The sequence below is a fragment of the Heterocephalus glaber genome, unplaced genomic scaffold, assembly GCF_053883595.1.
Source record: "Heterocephalus glaber isolate CG9 unplaced genomic scaffold, H.glaber_assembly_v1.0 deba00000738, whole genome shotgun sequence".
Taxonomy (NCBI): Eukaryota; Metazoa; Chordata; class Mammalia; order Rodentia; family Bathyergidae; genus Heterocephalus; species Heterocephalus glaber.
The window spans coordinates 1953561-1975184 of NW_028258161.1; the positions used below are offsets into that span (position 1 = coordinate 1953561).

At 41.9% G+C, this 21624-nt stretch overlaps 1 protein-coding gene across 3 annotated transcripts in view; it reads left to right on the forward strand.

The window, feature by feature from the left end:
- The window catches only part of Uck2 (uridine-cytidine kinase 2), a 167152-nt gene that overhangs the window by 105151 nt on the left and 40377 nt on the right, over positions 1–21624 (forward strand). The gene's annotated exons all lie outside the window — the stretch shown is intronic.

Here is a 21624-nt window from a genome sequence, read left to right on the forward strand (position 1 = left end):
GTAGATGCCCTGTGGCCAGCAGCCACTAATACTAATCTTTCATCTCTCCCAGACCTCCAGGCAGGGCTCAGTTTATTTATCCTGGATAATTATCAGTGGCAAGGGGCTCTCCCTGCCTCCTCATCAGGCATAATTACCCAAGTGAAGTCACCCATAGGGAGTGGAGTGGAGCTGCCATCTGCTCTGAGGCCTCCTGTGCTGCCCTCCCCTTCCCTTCCGGAGCCCAGGAGCAGATGTGGGAGGCTGAGCAGAGAGACTTCTGTTGCTGCTTTAGCAGCTGAATTTCTGGAATCCCTGCTGACAAACAGCCCACATCAGAAGCTGGAGCGGCTGCACATTTCCTTGGGGCCGCCAGGGCTCCGCACATGCATGTGGGAAGCCCCTTTCCTCTCCTTTCCACCAACTTAAAAAAAAAATGACTGGAATTTTCTGTTAATGTTGGCAATACAAAAAAGGGGATTGTAGTGGGGACTTGGGCAGAATTTGGACCCCCCCACCAGGTCAAGGAGAGAATGTGGCGGGACAGTGCTGCAGGGTGGGCCCCCTAATATTGTCTAGGGGCCTAACAACCCCTGTCTCCTGGAGGTTCAGGATGCAGAAAGAGCAGTAAACAGGGGTCAGGAGTTTGGATTTGGGAACCAGCATTTTTGTCAATGGGGTCATTCATACGCAAGTCACTTCCTGTCTCTGGGGCTCAGGATCCTCATGTATATGACAAAGGTTGACCTAAATGACTTCCGAGGCCCTCTCTGTTCTAAAGACTCATGATTCTCATTCTATATTTCTGGGTCTCTCCTTACATTATTGGATAGTGCTCTGGACCCCATGCCCTGGCCTCTACATTGGGCTGGTTACTCAACCTCCTACCCCCTTTGTCCTATGCCCCATCCCCTGGATTGGCCCCTGGCTACTGCATCTTCTGAAATGTTGAATGATGGAGGCTGAAGTCCTCACAGAAACTCATCTTCATTTTCCCAAGAGCCTCTCTTAAATAGAATACTATTTTCAAACATAAAAGATAGGATTTCTTTTTACACTTTTAATTTTTTGATATATAATAATTACATGTCTTTATGGGGTACACCGAAACATTTCAATACATATATGTGATGTACAACAATCATATCAGGAGAATATTATCCATTGCTTCAGATATTGATCATTTCTTTGTGTAGAGAAGGTTCAAAATCCTCTCTACTAGCTATTTTGAAATATACCATTAAATGTTGTCAACTATAGTCAACTATAGTGCTATCCAGTGTTGGAAGTTATCCTTCCTATCCAACTGTACTCCTGTATCCATTAGCCATTGTTTCTCCATCCCACTCCAAAAGGATTTCTGATGTTGGAGTTGCAAACAATGAAGGGAGATGTTTCTGTGTGTGTGTGTGTGTGTGTTCATGCACCAATGCACCAGGGATGGGTGGACAGCATGGGGAAAAGAGAGAGGTCTTGCTGTCCATCCCTTAGAGCTCCCTGTGGTCACTGTGTTAGGGCACACATGTGTCCATGTGTGGTCTCACTGGGTACATTGTAACGACAATGACCTTCACTTATTAAGTGCCTGTTGTATACCAGGCATCAGTTGGGGTAGACTCTAATCATCACAGGAACCCTCAAAGTGGGAATTACAAAGTACATCACTGACAACTTCTGCAGCTCTCCAGCGACCTGGAGGGCCATGTTGTGTAGCATCTGCAGAGCTGTGGAGGCTGAGCTTGTCGTGCACAGTGAGGCTGGGTGCAGAAGGGCGTGCCTTGACTGGGGAGAGAGGCTTGCTGCCTTCTCAGTGTCAAAACCTCAACCCCTCAGAAGCCGTAATTTATTGAATGTTCACAGCTTTAGCTCCTTGGTGAAAATGGCCTTTGAAAGGAAGTCAACAACTAATGTTGAGGACGTGGGTGAAAAGAAAAAAAATGAAGAAGGCTAAGAAAGTGTGCCAGAAATAGAAATTTGAGCTAAACACTGAAAGGTTGAATTTAGCAGTGGCTCAGTTCATAATAGGAGTGAGAGAGCTACCATATCTTCAATATAGAAAGAAGACCAAATGAATCATAGAAAGTGTTTTAAGGAGTATTCTAGCCCATGAAAATGGTGTTCTTTGAATACCATGTGTAAGGTATTTGAAGGTAAAGTGTGAGTTATATGGAAGGTGGGTCCCAGAGCCCAGTGAGCCCTAAAGCCCTCTTTTTAAGGGGTTTATAGTACAGTGGGGACAGAAACAAATAAGGGACCAGATAGTCCAGAAAATTCTGTAAGATGAATACCCATGAGTGGGATACATATAGGGCTACTGGCATTCATGATAGGATTCATGTATAACTCAAGTCTTGGTCATGCAGGATGGAGTTTTGAGGAGGGAGTTCCTGAGCTGGAGCTTCTAAGGAGGTGGCGTGGAGGAGTGCATTTTGGCAAAGGTACCAGCATGAGGAAAGCCTGCCAGTCAGAGTCTGCTGGATGTGGCTGGGATAGGGTAAACATGATTTGGCTGGAGTATCAGGTTTGCATAAATTTTATGAAAGAAAATCCTAGAAGGGTGGGTACTCTGGTTTGTAGGAAGGACTTGAGTGCCAGCCTAAGGAATTTGGGTGGGCTATGATAGGCTACAAGAACCAACAAGCTTAAAATCACAGAGTCTTAAATCAACATGGTTGCATTTTACTCATGGTACAAATCCATTTTTTGACAGCCAGGAGCCTATTCCCTGTCCCTTCGCTCTGGGCTCATATTGATGGAGCTCCCATCCCCTGGAAAGTTGTCCTTTGCGATGGTTGGAGAAAGGGGACATGGACATGTAGATATCAGTACTTCCATTCAGAAGTAATTTGTCAGTTCCACTCACATTTTATTGGCCAAGGTTAGTCATCTGGCCATAGGGAAGACAATCCCACTGTAGGCAGTGGCAGAAGAGAACTGGAATATTGCTGAAGAGAACTGCTGACTGACAATTAGGAGAGATGTGGGTGTGCACATAAGCTTTTGTATGGCACAGTGACATGGCCCTCTAAGCTTCCTGGGTACCTGATTTATATACTCATTATTTCTCATATTAGGTGGAAATGGACTGCTCCACGTTGGTCTCCCAGGGACCAGGCCTTGTTCATCTTTGTTCTCTAATGGTCCATGGGTTGGATGCTTAAGCAAGCAGTCTTAATTAGACAGACAAAATACATTTATTTTCTGAAAAATGGATTGGGAAAAGAATAGACTGGAGCCCAGAGAGGTTGATTATTGTATTTGTCCCAGTTAACTTGGGGAGGAAGAAAGACACCCTCCTCAGAGTTGTTTGGACTTTCTTTTTGGGAAGAGTTTGTCATATGTAGGGTGCATGACCATCAGTGTTAATGATTAGAAATAAAGCAAAATGCTTTTTTATTTCCCAGACAGAAGCGAGCTGTTTGCTTCTCTTGTCATACTCTTCCCAGTTGCCCGAGTGGCCCATCTGGGGAATGCTCCGATCTGGTTGGCTGGGTCTGGAATGCTAGACTTTTCCCTAACCCCTGTTGTAATAGGTGCATGAGTCTGGTGTCTTCTGCTCCAGAAATATCAGCGTGGGTAGCTTTGGCAACGACAACTGAGGAGATCAAAGTGTCTTGAAAACTGCTTTGCTTCTGGTGGCCAGCCACAAGCTTGACTAGATTGTGACTGGATTAGAGTCCCAAACACAATTCTCTGCTTCTCTCACTTCCCCACCTGGGCAGACCAATGGAAACAGGAGTAAAATATCTCCTCTCTGTCTCATGTGGAGGGTACTTTGGTTTCAGTGAAGTCAAAAACCCAGATTGGGCTGCCTGAGCCACAGCCTGAGTGACTACCTGCTTCTTGGTATTCCCCTCGGCTGCAGAGAAGATTTTGCTAAGGGCAGGGGCAAAGCATTCAGTGTAAGGGGACCGGGCCAGGCAGGGGCTGGAGGACAGGGTGAGGGGGGAGATGGCAGGGATGGGACAAAGGGAAAGGAGAGCTGCTGAGAGCCCTGCTCAGTCCAGAAAGGGTGGACTAACAGCCTCCCCAAAGCTAATCCTGCTAGTTGGAGACCTGAAGATGTTAAACTTGTGTGGACGAAGAGGAAGAACATGTTTGGTAGGATTATGGTTGGTAGAGTCCATATACCATGATCACAGTTTCTTACTAGCTGTGAAGTCTTGGGTAAGTCATCCCATGTCTCTGGCATTTCTTTCCTTGATCTTTCAGACAGGACAGTTGGATTAGATGAGTTCTAAAGTCCTTTTGGAGTTATTATTCTACAAATCTTTTTGGAAAGTATTAGTAAGGCCTATATTGACCCATCTCAAGTTTTCTGTATAAAGAGGGTATGTTGGTGCATGATCCATAGTCCCACCAATTGGGAGGCTGAGGTAGGAGGATTACTTGGGTGCAGGAGTTCAAGACTAGCCTGGGCAACAGAGAGACTTGTTTCTGGAATCCTAACTATTATATGCCTATGTGTAGATTTTTTTTTGATCAAGGCTAGCTGGAGTCCTATATGCCTCACTTATCTGTATGTCAAGTTCTTTTCCCCTCCTTGGGAAGTTTTCTGCCATCACTTCTGTGAACAGTTTTTTTTTATGTCATCTACACTCTCTCCTCTTTCTTCATTGACTCCAATCAGTCTTATGTTATCCTTCTTTGCATCGTCTAGCAGCTGCTGGATTGATTTCTCTTGTTCCCTTATAATTTTAAAGCCATTTTTCTTTTCCTCCTCACTAATTGCAGTCTTATCTTCTATATGTGAAATTCTATCCTCACATTGGTTCATTCTGCTGCTCAGACTTTCCATGGAGTTTTTAATCTCTTGGAAATCTGTTTGTAACTGTTTTATGGATTTCATTTGTTTCCTATGTTGGGATTCCATCATGTTCCTCAGATCCTCTATTTTTTAATCTATGTCCTCTCTGGATTTATTAGTCATGTCTTGCACCATGAGGAAAATCTTTGTTGTTATCTGAGTAATTATTTCTGATTTCATTTTTCCCAGATCCTCTTTTGTTGCCAGTTCAGAGAGTCCAGGTGGTTGAGTATCAGAGTGTTCCATCTCATTTCCCTTTGGGGTTTCTGTAGGTGATCTGGAACTCTGTTTTTGAGGCTTGTTTATGTGTTTTCTCATTTTTGTGGGGGAGGGAGTGCTTCTGGTGCCCACATGGCTCACCTTCTCTACCCTAGGAGCTTGGGATGGCGGTGGGGGAGCTTCCTTCTGGGTGCCGGGACCGGTTGAGCTTCTCTGCCCTAGGAGCCTGGGATGGAGGTGGGGAGCTTCCTTCTGGTTGCTGGGACTGGTTGAGCCGAGACTTGTTTCCAAAATTACATATGTGTATATACCATATAGATGTGTGTATAAATTATATGTGTATATGCAAAAAATGCGTGTAAAATATGTACCCTACTCCAGAATCAGTTTATTAGTTAAAAATACAACTTTAGGTTAAGGTTCAATTTCCCCATCTGTTTAATGAGAATTAAAATAGTTCTTACTTCATAAAGTTGTTGAGAAATTTAAATTTGCTAATGAATGCAAATTAACTAGCCTAGTACCTGTTCTACAGTGAATGCTCAAATATAGTAGCTATTGTTATTATTAATATTATTATGTGATTGTCTATATATACCCATTTGGCCAGGAGGAGCATACTAGGAGGAACATACAAATCAATTATTACTGAACATCTACCCTGGTGGCACTGGGATTCTGCAATATATAAAAGTTGTTCTGTTCTTGTTGGGCAGGTAAGGTAAAACTCAGAGACATTTAGAGCATATCAAGAGACAGTGTGCCTCGGTGACTAGGATCAGCAGCTAGACTTTGGAGAAATGGTGCAGGATTTGGAGAGGCTGGAGAAGAGTGAGTTGAAGGATGAGCAGGCTGTAGTGAAGAGGATCAGGGACACTTCTTGGGGGGGAAACGGTACTGGACAGTTGGTGATACGGAGTCCTCTGCACCCCACTGTGTATGTGAAGGATCTTTGTTCACTCCTGGGGTGAGTGCTGAGCATTAGTTAAGCCCACTAACTCATGCTTTGCCTGCTCCTAGCCTTGCTGGAGCTGGGTACTGGTTGCGCACAAACATACTTGGGCTCTTGTATAATGCAATTTTATAACCTGTCAAAAATAAGGTGACTTCTCTTCCAGAGCCAGATCTTACTTAAGTCTTTCACCTGTATTAAGACCAGTGATCCCAGAAGCCAAGAGATTGTTAGAAGGTTCTCACTGCTCCATTCCTTTCCTACAAACCCACACTGAGCCATTGTCAGAGCTGTCTGCCCTTCCTCTAAGCTTTTGTCAAAGAGCTGACTTTCTTCAGTGTCTGCTCAGTCTGGGACCTTGAAGGCAGACAGGTCTGCTCACAGCCACAACTCAGCTTTGTGAACAGGATGAGGCCATCGGGAGTGGGGGCATTGGGGATGGTGAGATGGGGGTGGCATTGTGACCCCTTTTCTTTTTTTTTGTATATCTTTTCATTGGTACATTTTAGGTATACAATATAATGACATTCATCATTGGAGATATGCACCTTTACATACTCTCTTGGTTGTTATTTTTCACCCTTCCCCTGCCCTCCCCTCAACCCCTCCATCCCTCCCTATTTACAAAGACTTTGTTTCCATTTTTTCATTTTCTCATATTAATTCCATTTCCTTCTTTCCTTTCCCCTCCCACTTCCCCTTCCCCTTCCCCTTTGCCCCTTTTCTTCCTATTTCAAATTATCTATTATACCTTTTAGTCCTTATTTACACTTTCAGTTTCTCACATTAGAGAAACTATTTGGTATTTACACGTGTGTCCTGTTTATTTCACTTAAGAGTATCACCTCAATGTGCATGCATTTAGCTATAAATGTCTCTAATTTCTCATTTTTGATGGCTGAGTAATACTTCATTTTACTAAAAAACCGCATTTTCTTGATCCAGTCTCCAGTTGATGGGCACTTGGGCTGTTTCCAACTTTTAGCTATTACAAACTGTGCTGCTATGAACATGGGTGCACATATATCACTGTGGTATGATTCTTTTAATTCTTTGGGGAAGATATCCAGCAGGGGAATAGCTGGATCAAATGGGACTTCCAGTCCTAGTTCTTTGAGGTATCTCCATACTGATTTCCACAGTGGTTGTACCAGTCTGCACTCCCACCAGCAGTGAAGCAGGGTTCCTCTTTCCCCACAGCCCCGCCAGCATTTGTTGTTGGTTGATTTCGTGATAGCAGCCATTCTTTCTGGAGTGAAGTGGAATCTCAGCATTGTTTTCCTTTGCATCTCTCGAATGACCAGTGATATTGAACATTTTTTCATATGTTTATTTGCCATGTCTACTTCTTTGTGTGAGAAATGTCTGTTCATTTCAGCTGCCCATTTTTGGATTGGGTCTTTAAATTTGGGAGGTCTGATTTTTTTAAGTTCTTTATAGATTCTAGATAGTAGACCTTTGTCTGAGGGACTGCTGGTGAAAATTTTTTCCCACATTGTGGGTTGTCTCTTCACACTGCTGGTGGTTTCTCTTGTTGTGCAGAAGCTTTTTAGTCTAAAGAGATCCCACTTGTTGATTGTTTGTGCTAGTTCACGGGCACCTGAGGTTTTATTCATAAAGTCTTTTCATACCCCAATGTCTTGAAGAGTTCTACCTAATCTCTGTTCCAGCCGGTTCAGCGTTTCTGTTTTTATATTTAGATCTTCAAGCCATTTTGATTTTAGTTTAGTGCATGGTGAGAGATATAGGTCTAGTTTTAGTCTTTGGCAAGTTGAAACCCAATTTGTTACCATTTGTTAAAGAGGCTATCTTTCCTCCAGCGAGGGTGTTTGGCTCCTTTGTCAAAGATGAGGTGGCTGAGTGTGTCTGGAGTTGTTTCTGCATCTTCTAATCTGTTCCACTGGCCCTCGGGTCTGTTTCTTTGCCAGTATCATGCTGTTTTTATCACAGTAGCTTTGTAGTATAGTTTCAAGCTGGGGGTTGTAATACCCCCTGCCATGTCTCTGTTACCCAGAATTGCTTTTGCTATTCTGGGTCTCTTCTTGTTCCAAATGAATTTTTGGATTGTTTTCTCAAGGTCTATGAAGTATGCTGCTGGGATTTCAATTGGCATTGCATTGAATCTATATAGCAATTTTGGAAGTATAGCCATTTTCACTATATTGATCCTTCCTACCCAGGAGCAAGGGATGTCTTTCCATTTTCTGATATCCCCTTCAATATCTTTTTTCAAAGTGCTATAGTTTTCAGAGAAGAGGTCTTTGATTTCTTTTGTTAGGTTGATTCCTAGGTATTTCAGTTTTTTGGATGCTATTGTGACAGGAATTGTTTGCCCTATTTCTCTCTCAGTGATTCCATTGTTTGTGTAGAGGAAAGCTATTGATTTTTGTGTGTTGAGCTTGTATCCAGCTACTTGACTGAATTTGGTTATTAAGTCTAGAAGACTTTTGGTGAAGTTCTTGGGGTCTTCTATGTAGAGTATCATGTCATCTGCAAATAATGACAATTTGACTTCTTCATTTCCTATCTTTATTCCTTTTATTTCTTTTTCTTGTCTAATTGTCATGGCTAATGTTTCCAGAACTATATTGAACAAGAGTGGTGATAGTGGACATCCTTGTCTTATTCCTGATTTTAGTGTGAAGGATTTCAGTTTTTGACCATTTAGTATGATATTGTGACCCCTTTCCTTACATTCCCGGGGCAGTGGCTATGGGGCTGTCTCAGCCTCACACTGTAATTCTCTTGCCTCACTAGAATGCTGACAGAAGCTTAAAGATCAAGCCAGGCTGCTTTGTAAATAAAGAGACTTAGGTGAGATCCCCCTGCATTGCATTTTCTTCTTTTTCAGAAGCTCTCAGGACGCGGTGCTGGGTTTTTAATTGACTCAAGAGCAATAGACAGTTAAGGCCATCTTCAAATCCATGTGCTCCCTGAGAGAAAATACAAACAAATCAAATCTTGGTGATTTTGGAGATTCTGGGAATTTTCCTTAAGGTTCTACCTGCCGGGTGCTGGGATGGGCATGGGGATCTGTGCCAGGAGCTGGGGGTGAGTGGAAGTCAGTGGGTTTTCACCGTGTCCTTGAAGCCCAGGAATAGTCTGGGAAAGACAGGTTTGGCAAGTGACTTGACAATGGTCTTAGTTGCCTGGCCTCCACTTGGGTATTTTTATTCTCTAATCATTATTGAGCATTGAATGCAATAATACACTTGATCCTTCCATTTTTCAGCTAATGATTTTGTTAGGATGTACTGAGTACTGGGCATGTGTCAGGGATTGGGTCTAATGGTGAACAACGCAGGCCCGATGCCTGCCCCTCATGGAGCTTACATTTTAGTAGGGGAGGCAGATAATAAATGAAAACATGAAAAAATAAACACTATACTTAAAGATTGTTATAACTGCCACAAAAGAAATGAGGAAATAAGAACCACTGTGATGTAGGGGAGAGGGCAGACTATTTTCTACTTCTCCCTCCCCGAACTACTTGTAGCTCTTTCTTCTTACCCAAGTGATCACTATACTTCATCCGATATTGAAAAATTAGAGGCTGTCTGATGTGAACTCCTTCATCTTCCTGCTACTAAATCTGAAGCTTAAACACATTTTCTTTCCCCTGGTAACAATAGAAGATATATTCTTGTTTCCATTAAAAGCAGGTCTTTCCATTATCTTCTGGGTTTCCTCTCCCCATTGTCTCAAGGACTTCTTCATGTCTTTAAGGGTTTGTTTTCTCTCCAGCAGCCTATCTCTCTCTCTCTGTGTCTCTCTGTCTCTCTCTCTCCCTCCCTCCCTCTGTCTCTGTCTCTGTCTCTCTCTCTTTCTCCCTCCCTCCCTCTCTCTGTCTCTCTTTCTCTTTCTCTCTCTCCTCTCTCTCTGTTCCCCCCATTCCGTTGGACCAGCAACACTGTGTCTTAGTTACTTTTCTCTCCTGTGGTGACAAAACACCCGACACCTGAAGTTAAAGGGGGGGAAAGGTTTATTTAGCTCACAGTTCATAGAGGTTTCAGTCCATAATCACTGCTTCCAAGGTGGGGAGGCAGAAGACAGCAAAAGCAACAAGGGAAGGGGGAGGGGGCTTCAACAGTATTTTTCTGCCCTGTTTATCTCATGCAGATCACTTAGGGCAGGCAGGACTCTCACCCTCAATCCTAGTGCCCTTGAGCCTAGCACTGCACCAGGAATCAATTCCAGAAAAAGCCCCACCCATGACAGCATGAGGCTGTGGGGCGACATGGAGACACAAGCCATAACACTCTGATAACTCTAGATCTGAAAACAATGCAAACGCTCCTCTCTTGAGATCATTTCTCTGCCCAGGTCCTGCCATACTTCTCTGGCCTCTTTCACACCCCATCTTCATGAGTAGGTCTCACACACCTTCTCCACTTCCTTCTCTGGCACCCAGTTTCACCACTTACCCTTCTCTCAACTAACTCGGAAATAGCTTTTATATTCAGTTAACTTACATCTCTCTGGTTAGACCGGGGTCACATGGACACTTTCACATTCTCTCTGCGAGAGAAGCTGAGAAGACATGTGTTTAATGGTCACATTCCTAACCTGAATTGAGGTTTATTTAGAGGAGAATGGATTTTGGGTACACAACCTTTGTGCCTGCACTATTATCTTAATTTATTTGGTGTAATAACAAGTCAACTGATGGGGTTCATTGCCTCATTTATTTTTCTTTATTGGACTGTCCTGGTTCTCCTCCTCCCCTCCTCCTTCTTTTGGTATAGAGGATTGAACTAAGGATGTTCACATCAAGCTCCATCCCCAGGCCTTTTTAAATTTTGAAACAAGATTTCACCAAGTTGCTCAATTGCCCAAGCTGGGCTTGAACTTGGGAACCTCTTGCCTTAGCTTCCCAGAGTGCAGATCAAGCTTAACTCATAAGTGTAATGTAATTTTAAAATTTTATTTTCTCTCATTCATTATTATACATGGGAACATATTTTGTACTAGTCCATTTTCTGCTACTGTAAGTAAATACCTGAGGCTGAATGTTTTATAAAGGAAAGAAGGTGGTTTAGCTCAAGGGCATGTCACTGGCATCAGCTTTGCTCTTGTGAGGCCTCTGGGGCATATGACATCATGGTAGCAGACTGAGCAGGGAGAAGAAGAGGAAGAACTCATGTGGCAAGAAGGAGCCACTGTGAGGGGAAGAATCAGGATTGTCATTTTTCTCTTTTTATAACAATTGGGTCTTGGAAACCAGCCAAGGGCAGCATCCCAAGGACCTAACCAACTCCTGTGATGCCCATCACTCTCCTGTCACCTCACTAGGGACCCTGCTTCTGACACTTGAGCCCTTGAGGGACACACGCGGACCAAATCCAGACCACAGCATTTTTTGTTTTATGTTTTAAACATCCAGAAAACTTGTAAACTTTTAAAAGCTATTGTTTCTTATTCTTTTGGCTTAATATATGGATAGTATATGATAATCCTATCATTGAGAACAAAAAGAATTTTGTTTCTTTTGAAATCCTTTTCTTTCTCTCCCTTTAATCCTCTGTCTCTTTGTTTTTCACTCTTTTTTCAGTCTTTTTTTTATTAATTAAGTTTATTGGTACATTTTAGGTATACATAATGATTTCATTCATCATGGGGAATTTGTACCTGTACATGATACATCCTGATTCTTTTTTGCGGGGGGGTACCAGGGATCGAACTTGGGACCTTGGGCTTGTGAGGCAGGTGGTGGAACCACGGAGCTAAATTCCAGGCCCTACATCTTGATTCTTTTTTCTTCCTATTCCCCTACCCTCCCTACAACCTCTCTTTCCCTCCTCCTTAAAAGCTCTGTTTCCATTTTTTCTTTCTTTTCTCATTTTTCCCTTCCTTGTTTTCCCTTTCCCTCCCCCACTCCCCCTCCCTAGTTCCCCTATCCATTTGAACATTTTCTTCCTATTTCATGGTATCTATTATGCATTTTGGTTATTTTTCACTCTTTTTATCCTCTCTTGTCTCATTGCACTGTTAAAGGTTTGGGCTATACACTAAATGTGGCAAAACCAGCGATTTTTTTGTCTTGTTCCTGAATTTTTTTTCGCTGAGTTTATCGGCACATTTTAGGTATACAATACAGTTACATTCATCATTGGGATCTTGTATCTTGTTCCTGAATTTGATGGGAAGGTTTCCAATACTATAAAACTCAGTGTTGTGTTTGCTGTTAATTTTTGGTAGGTATCTTCTTTCCTACCCCCAAAAAATCTCTTTTCTATTTACTTTCAAACTAAGAGTCATGTGGGTTCTATCAAATGTTTTCCTGTTTTTATTTGAATCTATCTATGGATTTTCCCTTGAATCTGTTAATATGATAAATTATATAATTAGAATTTCTAGATGTTAAATAATCCTTAGGTGCCCACCCAGATAAATTCTACTTACAATATAATACTTTCTTTTTAGACTTCTTGATTCAACTTGCTATATTTGGGATTTTCCTGTATCCATATCTAAGTTTTGAAATATATTCTCTGTTGATTTTAGGCAATAAGATTGTATTAGCTTCATATTAATCTTACACCATGAATGGTGAAACTTTCATTCTTAAATAAATAAAATGAAAAACTGATCAAAGTAGAAAGAAAAAGAAAAATTGAGACAAAACAGAAAATATCATGGTGCATAGAAGGTATAAAATAAGACTAGAATCAGGCTAAATGTATCAGTAATTACTGATATAAAATAATTTATACCATTCATCGAAATACGGAGATATAACTTCCTTTAAGATATATATCTTAAATGTAAAAATGCCAAAATCTTAAAAGCAAAGAATAGAAAAAAATTAAATTAGGGAAACTTACTAAATCCAAACTTCTATTACAATATTGCAATCAAACAAAATAGATGTTAAAAAAAAGCATTGTTGGGGATCTTAAATATTCTTATTTTATAGAATAATAAAAGAAATACTTTATAAGGAAATCCTGGACCTATTTGTTAAGTAAAGCAAAATTTGACATAATTACAGAAAGAAATGGACAATTCAAGCACACAAAAAAATCAAGGTTATAGAAGACTTGAACAAACACTAAATTCAACTTGACATTACTGAGCTGCTGATCATGCCATCTGGAGCCTGCCCTTTTTCTAGATCCCTAGTTATTAGAGATAATAAATTTCCTAATTTTTAAAGCTCATTTTGATGAAAGTTGATACCTCCAGTCAAGCATCCTAACTGATACACCGTCATGGATGTTACCCCTCCAGCACTTCAGGTTTTAGTATTTAAAGGATTCTTTTTCTTTGCCAGGCAAAGTCTGAAACAAAAGGCACGATTTCTTTTTTTTCTTTTTTTTTTTTTTTTTGGTACTGGGGATTGAACTCAGGTCCTTGCGCTTGTGCAGCAGGCAGCGAAACCACTGAGCTAAATCCCAGGCCCCAAAAGACAAGATTTCTAATGATTTCTCCAGACTAGAGATAGGAGGGTAAAGTGAGCACTTTCTGATCTCTATTCACAGACAGCGAAAGCCTTCAAGACTCCCAGATTTTGTAGGTTTTGGTTTCATTTTCCCATCTTGGCCAAGCACAAAGCCACCTCTCCGGTCCCTGTAATGGTGTTGTTTCTACCATCTGGCCCCTTGAGCCCACATGTAGGCACAGTGTCCTGTGGTCCTTCTCCATGAACCTACTTGGAGTACACTGCTTTGGCTCTGGATTTCCCCTATGCTTTCAGCACTTAGGGGTTTCAATTTCTCTCTAGCTTGGCTGTGTGTGTAAATATTTCTCTTAGTTACATTTTATCTGGCATTCCTATATGCAGAGGCCAGAGGGAGGCTGGATTAGCCCAATCTGCCTTGTTGCCAGATCTGGTCTCATCATTTCCATTTTATAGGCCAGGGAGCTGAGGTCTTCTTCTAGAGAACAGAAGCTATCTAAGCACTGACCAATGAGTCTGGAACACAGATCCTTCCCCACTGAGGAGTGAGGAGTTGGTATATGAACGACACTACTAATACGTTATAGGCATATGTTCCAAATGATGCTATGAACAGCACAGTGACTGACCCCATAATGATAGGCACTAACTGATAGTGAGTTTGTGCAAAAATAGCTTAGCTTACCTCTAATATAGCCTCAATGGCAGCTGCCATTATTTATCAAACAAAAGAAAGGGTTGTACATGATCAAATTGGGTTAGGCGAGTTACCAACAGTCAAGTGAGGTTTGCGGTGTGAATTATTGTCTGAAGTTTAAGGAGGCATTGGAGAAAGAGGCGTATAACTTTGGGAGTTTTCAGCTGGATGTGTATGTAAAACTGTGGGAATGCATGAAATCATTTAAGGAATGCTTGTGAGTAGGGAAGATAAGAGGTCTAAGAACTGCTTCTTGGGTTGTGCAATGCACACACACTGGGGTGGGGAGGAGAAACTGGAAATGAGACAAGAGGGAATGACTACTAAGGTAGGAAGAAAACCAAAGGAATGATATCCCAGAAGTGAAGAGAGTGAAGAAAAAGAGAGCAAATAACTATATTAAATGCTGCTGATAGAATGAGTAAGGTAAAGCTGAGAGTGGAATCGGTTTTGGAAACATGGAGGTCATTAGTGATTTTGATTGGCAAATATGTGGTAGAATGTTGGGTCTCAGTCCAATCTGAATGGAATTCAAAGGAAAAAGGTGAGAGGAAGTGGAGATAATGAATATATAAAACTCCTTCAAAGTTTAGTTTTGTGATTATCATATAACTGGAAAGAGATGTGATATTAAGGGAGGATTCTCTTTTTTTATAATTCAAGAGATTTTATAGTACGTTTGTAAAATGATGGACATGATCCAATAAAGAGAGAAAAGTATAATGAGGCAGGAGAGAATGAGGAAAATTGCTAGAGTGATGTCCTTTCAAAGGACAGTACATAAATGGAGGGATTGGACCTTAGGTTAAGGGCATAACTGGAGTAATTGTTGGCAACCACTGCGTTGTGCAAACTAAGATCAAAGGGGGCTGTGGGTTGCATTCTAACTAGGACTACGCAAAGACCACTGATCCACAAAGGAGCACTCATATTCTCTACCATACACATCATCACGGTCCTCTAACTCTCTGAATGACTCTATAACTAGCACGACATTAGGCTGCTTACTTGTTTTTTGGCAACCCAATAAGTTCATCCACATGGACTAGGAAGAGGATATAAGTCAGATACCAGGGATTTAACTTCTAACAGTTGGATACATGCATATCCTGGGGTGGGGGGCATTCTGTGTTGCTGGCCAGTAGGATACCCATCCAGTTTTTAAAGTAAAATGAGAAGTTTAAATTTAGTCCTTAAGCATGGCTCTTATGATTTTCATCGTAAGTGACATCCCTGATTGAAAATTAATTAGATACCAGATTTCTTTTTTCCTTTTGGTACTGGGGATTGAACTCAAGACCTTGTGCTTCCCAGGTAGGTGAGGTGCCACTGAGCTAAATCCCCAGTAGGTACCAGATTTATGCCAGGCCCTGGGGATAGTTGATGAGTGAGTACTGTCTTTGTCTTTTCAGAACTCAGCACCGAGGGGAGTCAGACACCTACTCCATGAGGCAGAGTGAGAAAGGTTTCCAGTATGGATGTAAGCAGAGGGCTATGGGAGACCAGGGAGTAACTGTAGGACTTGAACTTAGCTGTGGAGGAAGAACACATCTACTGACTGATGGGGAGTGGCTGCAGAAGGCATGGTTTGTGCTGGCTCTGCAGTGAGAATGCCCGGACCAGCAGCTTCAAGACTAATTAAGTGAAAAATGATGCAATTGATTTGTTTGCTCCCAGCCAAATAGAACTTGGTCAGCATGGAAAACCAATGAGTTTAAAATTTCTCCACTCTGAGCCTACAGGATGACCTCAGCACCTTCTCCAACTATCCACGCTGAGGTTGAAATGAATATTATTTAAATATTTAAAAATGCATATAGCTTCCTGGACAAGTGGAATTGCACACACAAAAAGAGTTTCATGATGGCATTTGGGGTTGGGGGAGCAGAGGTGGAGGTGGGGATGTCGAAAGGTGATAGGAAATAAATAACATGGTTGGATTGGGTTAGTAGGTCATCCTGTCATACCAAGGGGGATTAGTTGGAATGGCAAGACGAGAGGCCAGGCCCAGGAAAGGGTGGTCGCAGTTGTTCAGGCAAGCACTGTGGGGAGAGGTAAGAAAAACATTTCTGAGAAGTTAATGGCCCCCATGATCCTATTTCATTTTTGGCAAATCTGCAGCACAAAAATTAGATGTCAACTCCTTTTATTATAAGGTTTAGATCTTTAACGCAAGTGGTTTGCTGAATTCGAACAGCTTGGTGCCAAATCCTGCTTTTGAATTTATTTTCAACAATTGTTTGGAATGGCAACAATGTGCTTGATTTTGGGGGTTATAAAGACTACATAGACTTATCTCAGAGGGTCCTCAGTGTTATCTGGCCTAGTGGGGACAGATGCATGAACTGCATTCCCATTTGTACAGCAGGAATATGGACGTGATCTGTGCACTATGCTATGGAAGCAGAGAGGACAGCCCAGGCCTAACATTCCCAGTGGGTCAGAGAAAGGCTTGATGATCTTGAAGGATGAGTAGCAGCTTTCTGAATGATGGGGCAGGGCCAAGAGGAAAATTATATGCATGTATGTATGCATATTATGTATATATGTATATTTTTTGAAACAGAGTCTATGTAGTTCAGGCTGGCCTTGAACTCACTGTGTTTCTCAGGCTAGCCTTAAGCTCACAGCAGTCCTCTTGCCTCAGCCTCCCAAGTTCAGGGATTACAGCCTCTAGGAAGGACTTGTAGGTAGAGGAAAAAGTATGGGCAAAGGCATAGGGATGTGGTTGCATGTGATGTGCCCAGGGTATTTGGTAAAATGGTAAAAAGTATAGACTTAGGAGTTAGCCTGTGTTGAGATTCTGGATTTCAATTCTATGACCTTGGGTCAGTTAATTAGCTTCCTCTGTCTCAGTTTCCTCATTTGTTAAATGTAATTATTGATAATAATTATATGGTTGCTCTGAAAATTAATGCAATTCCTATAAATTACTTAAAATAGTACCTAGCCCATGGTACTGCTAATAATTTGGTAGTTGTCCTAATATTTGAGAGTTTAAGAAATATTTGGAAGTTTAAGAAAAAAGAGGGATGGGGTAAATGGACAGTATAGCTACTTTCTTTTTTCAGTATATCCTTTTATTGGTACATTTTAGGTGTACAATATAATGACACTCATCATTGGAGACATGCACCTTTACATACTCTCTTGGTTTTTATTTTTTCCCCATTCCCCTACCCTCTCTTCCACCACTCCATCCCTCCCTATTTACAAAGACTTTGTTTCCTTTTTCTCATTTTCTCATATTAATTCCATTCCCTTCTTTCCTTTCCCCTACCCCTCCCACTTCCCCTTTCCCTTTGCCCCTTTTCTTTCTATTTCAGATGATCTATTAGTATAGCTACTTTTTTAAGTATATGTGCTGCCAAAGTGAGTGCTAGCTACTTTTTTTTATTACTGCTTTTCCTTTCAACTATTCACGAGTGTCAACTAATATAGGAGACAGGACTCCTAAGACCAAGCAACGCTTTAGTAAAGTTATAAACATTAAATTAACTATGACTTGGAAGAAGAAATGTGAACTCCATGACAAATGGTGAAACTTGGGTTTTAATCCTGGGCATTTTCAGCCCATCCTCTGGAGCAAATTGATTAAATACTCATAAACTGGCACATTTCAACAGCTGGATCAAACAGCGTATTTCTCTGTGAAACTATTCCTCACTCTCACTGGTTTTAAGACAAAGGCTTGTCTCATAAATTGGAGAAATAATAAAACATGGGCCCCAGATATGGCCCCTGCCTGGGCAGAGAACAGAGCACTGGGCTCATCGAGACTTCCTTTCGGTCCCTTCCATCCCAGGTTACCTGTCATGACCTTGCTCTGGGGAAAGCCCGGTCCAACTGGGACTCCAAGACATCTAGTCATGAAAAAGCTGGAATGAGCTATGATTCACCCATTTGACATGTACATTAGTCTCCTTTCGGTCATCGTCTTAGTCAGGCTTATGAACCAATAGTTTCTGCATTTGGGGGTGGAATGAGAGGCTGACCATTTTGGGATTTCTCTGTCTCTTTCTCCGCTCCACCAATACTGTCCCATTCTAGACCCATGAGTGTTGATCAAGTCTCACTAGAGCTGCATAGCTGGTAAGGGACGCTCACCACACTCGTGAACAGAACAATGAATCAAAGAATTATAAAGTGTACTAAACTCCTGCTCTGTGGTATGGTCCCAAGCAGGCACTATGAGGAATCGTGTAGTCACCAATTTATTGAGTGTGTGGGCGTGTGTGTGTGTGTGTGTGTGTACATGGGTGCTCTAAGAATACACCTTAAGTGCATATTCTCATTTACTCTTCCCCACAAGTGTATGGAATAGAAATTGTTAAACCAATTTTACTGATAAGGAAATTGATCTTCACAGACTTTAAATAATGTATTTGAGGTTACTTAGGTAGGCAGAGGCAGTATTAGAACTCGAACACAAATTTTTTCCCACTCTCAAAGACTCCTTCCTTCACTATTCAGACAATGTCTCCCCGAGCTACAGCAACATGAGACTTAGTCTTTGCCCACAAATGAGATATAGTGTTAGTTTTTGTTTTTTTTGGTACCAGGGATAGAACTTGGGACCTTGTGCTTGTGAGGCAGGCGCCAGAACAACTGAGCTAAATCCCTGGCCCAAAAATTGATTTTTTTTTTTGGTACTGGGGATTGAACTCAGGACCTTGTGCTTGCACAGCAAGTGGCAAAACCACTGAGCTAAATCCCCGAATCTTGTGTTAGTTTTTATGGGCTCTTTTAGAGTAAATATCCACAGGTTAAAATCAGCCAGAACCTTGATCTTGGACGTGTAGGCTTCAGAATGGTTAGAGAATAAATTTTTCATTAAAGAATTTTAGTTATGACAGTCAGAGTTAATTGCTGCAACATGCAAGGCCCTGAGCACAATATTAAATATCCCGTAATTGGTTGTGCAGAGATTGCAGCTCAGGAGAGCTGTGAGTTGCCCATCCTAATCCCAAGCATTGACTCTCTGCTCCCCAGACAGGCCCACAGTCAGACGTGACAATATAGCAAGCTGTACATGCTTGTCCTTAAACAGAGGTAGAATTCAGAAATATGACAGCTACAGAAATATGACAGCTGAAAGGTAAGCCTCCTTAGCCATGGAGAAACTGTATCCTTCTATACATCACGCCGAATGTCTTTCTCCTTATTGCTCCCTGTCTTTTAGGATGTGGGCTGGAAACATTCCCAGGAAGTCCAGGCACTGATCAGGTATCCCTTCTCTGAACAGATGCCCTTCTCTCCCTAGGGAGATTGTGTTCCAAGGACAGGAAACCCGTTTTCCTAGTTATCTCTTGAGGAGGGCCACTGGGGCTTCCTGCAAGAACAACTGACACCAGACTGTGGAACTCTCAGAAAGAACAGCTAGGTCCTGGGGCAGACCCATATTGCTATTTTTCTCCCAGTATAGCAAGAAGAGAGCAGGCCTGGATTCCCAGATCTGTATGGGATTCTGACTGTGTAGATAGTGGGACAGGGCTTAGAAATATGTGCAGTAGTGAAACAAGGACGGACAGGCCCGCTGCTCAGGGCAGATGATGGAGAGAGACAGATGGACTCGTGGGAGTATTTGCATAGACTGCTATAGATTTCTCCTGATTTAATTGTCACCAAATGACAGGAGGTAGAAAGTAGGTGGTTATATATGTTACAGATGATGAAGGTCTTTGGAAAGGTATGTTCTTGTGGATATTCAAGGCAGTACTTATCCCCTGAGTATCTTGACAACAAATGAGAAAGCTTAGGGGGTGGGGAAGAATGTAGTTAGCAAGGAAAGTGCTCCTCTGACTGAGGTGGTTTTCAACAAAATTTCAAGACCAATGAGAAAAATGCCAGGCTATCATGTGTTAATTGTAGAGGACAAGGAGCTTGACATTGAATAGAATAGTGGAAGTTCTAGGTCTTCTCAGCAGGAAGAAAAAGGAACTTGTGACAAAAACAATACATGTGGCTTTAGACATGCATCTAGCAATGTGCAGGATATGGAGGATAAATAAAGAAACACCAGCATGAAGTAATATGATGGGACGGTCTCTGAGAATGCTTGAGCACACAGGACCTGGATGAGGAGGTGGAAGTATAGGGGTGGAGGTCTACCAGGGAGCTAAGTAACCACACAGATGGGGCTAGATGGTTCCACACATTGAAAGGTCAAGTATAAGACATGAAAAGATGGACAAATAAACAGGGAAACATGAGAAGTATGGATGTTCAAAATAGTATCAGAGTGGGTAAAGTTCAGGGGGAGTTTTAGCCTGTAAGAATTGTTATGAACTTAAAAATTTTTTTGGAATTACCTTTGAAACAAGAAGCTAAAGTGAGGATGGAATGATTGGCCCAGGGCGTGGGGTAATGGGATAATGGTCACAGATGACAGAGAGGGAGGGCAATCACCTCTGAGTTCTCTATCAAGCAGAATGAACTTGACACTGGGAAAAGTACAGCAAACATGACTGAGAGGGAATTGAAATCTAAGATAGGTCAGGCAACAGTATCGAGTCTTTAAATGAGCCCAAGGCCAGATGAATTACCACCAAGGGAGCTTAAGAAATCATAGATGTCATCACAGAAATGCTGCCCTAAACTCCAAAGAATCATGGAGAGTGAAGTAGTAGTGTGTGGCCTCTTTTAAAAAAAAAGAAAAAGTAAACTTCCAAAGCCTGACATTGATACTTGACAAAATTCCAGAGAAAATATGAGAAGTAGGCCTAGCAGAGGAAATGATGTCCCTTTGGAACTGGGATGGTACATTAAAAATGGACTAGGTAACCCCACAGTCTCCTTTTGGGAGGGGGACTAGACTGGTAGATGAGGCAGTTGATATAGGATGAGAGGGCAAGGCCATTCCTCAGAATGAACTTGTGAATCAGAAGGACTGTGGTCCAGGTGATATGTCCAGCAGCCACATCTCTCAAGTGCATTTCCAGAGAGTCTTGGTACATGGCCTGACATAACTGTGGTTTCTCAGGATCCCCCATGAGTAGCACTCCTTTTCCCATGTGTATTCTGAACATATTGAGAAATATAAGACAAAACAATAAGCAGATGAGAGCTGAGATATGACCTTCATCATTGACAAAGGCCAAGTTGGGGGATTTAGCTCAGAGGGAGACTCAACTAGACCTCTTGACTAGATCAACTCTCTGGTTAGCCACAGGCCAGACGGATGGAGCAGGCTCCTGGGAGAGCTCAACTTCCCTGTAGCTGATGCCCTCCCAACAAAGATAAAGAAGACACTGAGAAGAGAATGCCCAGTTTATGCCTCTCAAACTGACCAATTAGATTAAGGTACTACTTGTTCTCAAATTGTTCCACCTCATTGCCCCTTGGGTTTGCCTTTGGTGAGCTGGAAGTCTGGGGTTGCATCTTGCTTATGTGTCTTTTATTTTCTATTTAAAAAATTTAATTCCTGGGTTGATGCTTGTAAAATGCCCATGGTAGTTTTATTTGCTAATATTGAGAACCTTTAGGAAATGATTACTTCTCAGAGATGTCTTCCAGGTGTAGCAGGCTTTTGGGTTTTGAGTCTGTTGCAAGATCCTACCTCTTCAATTTAT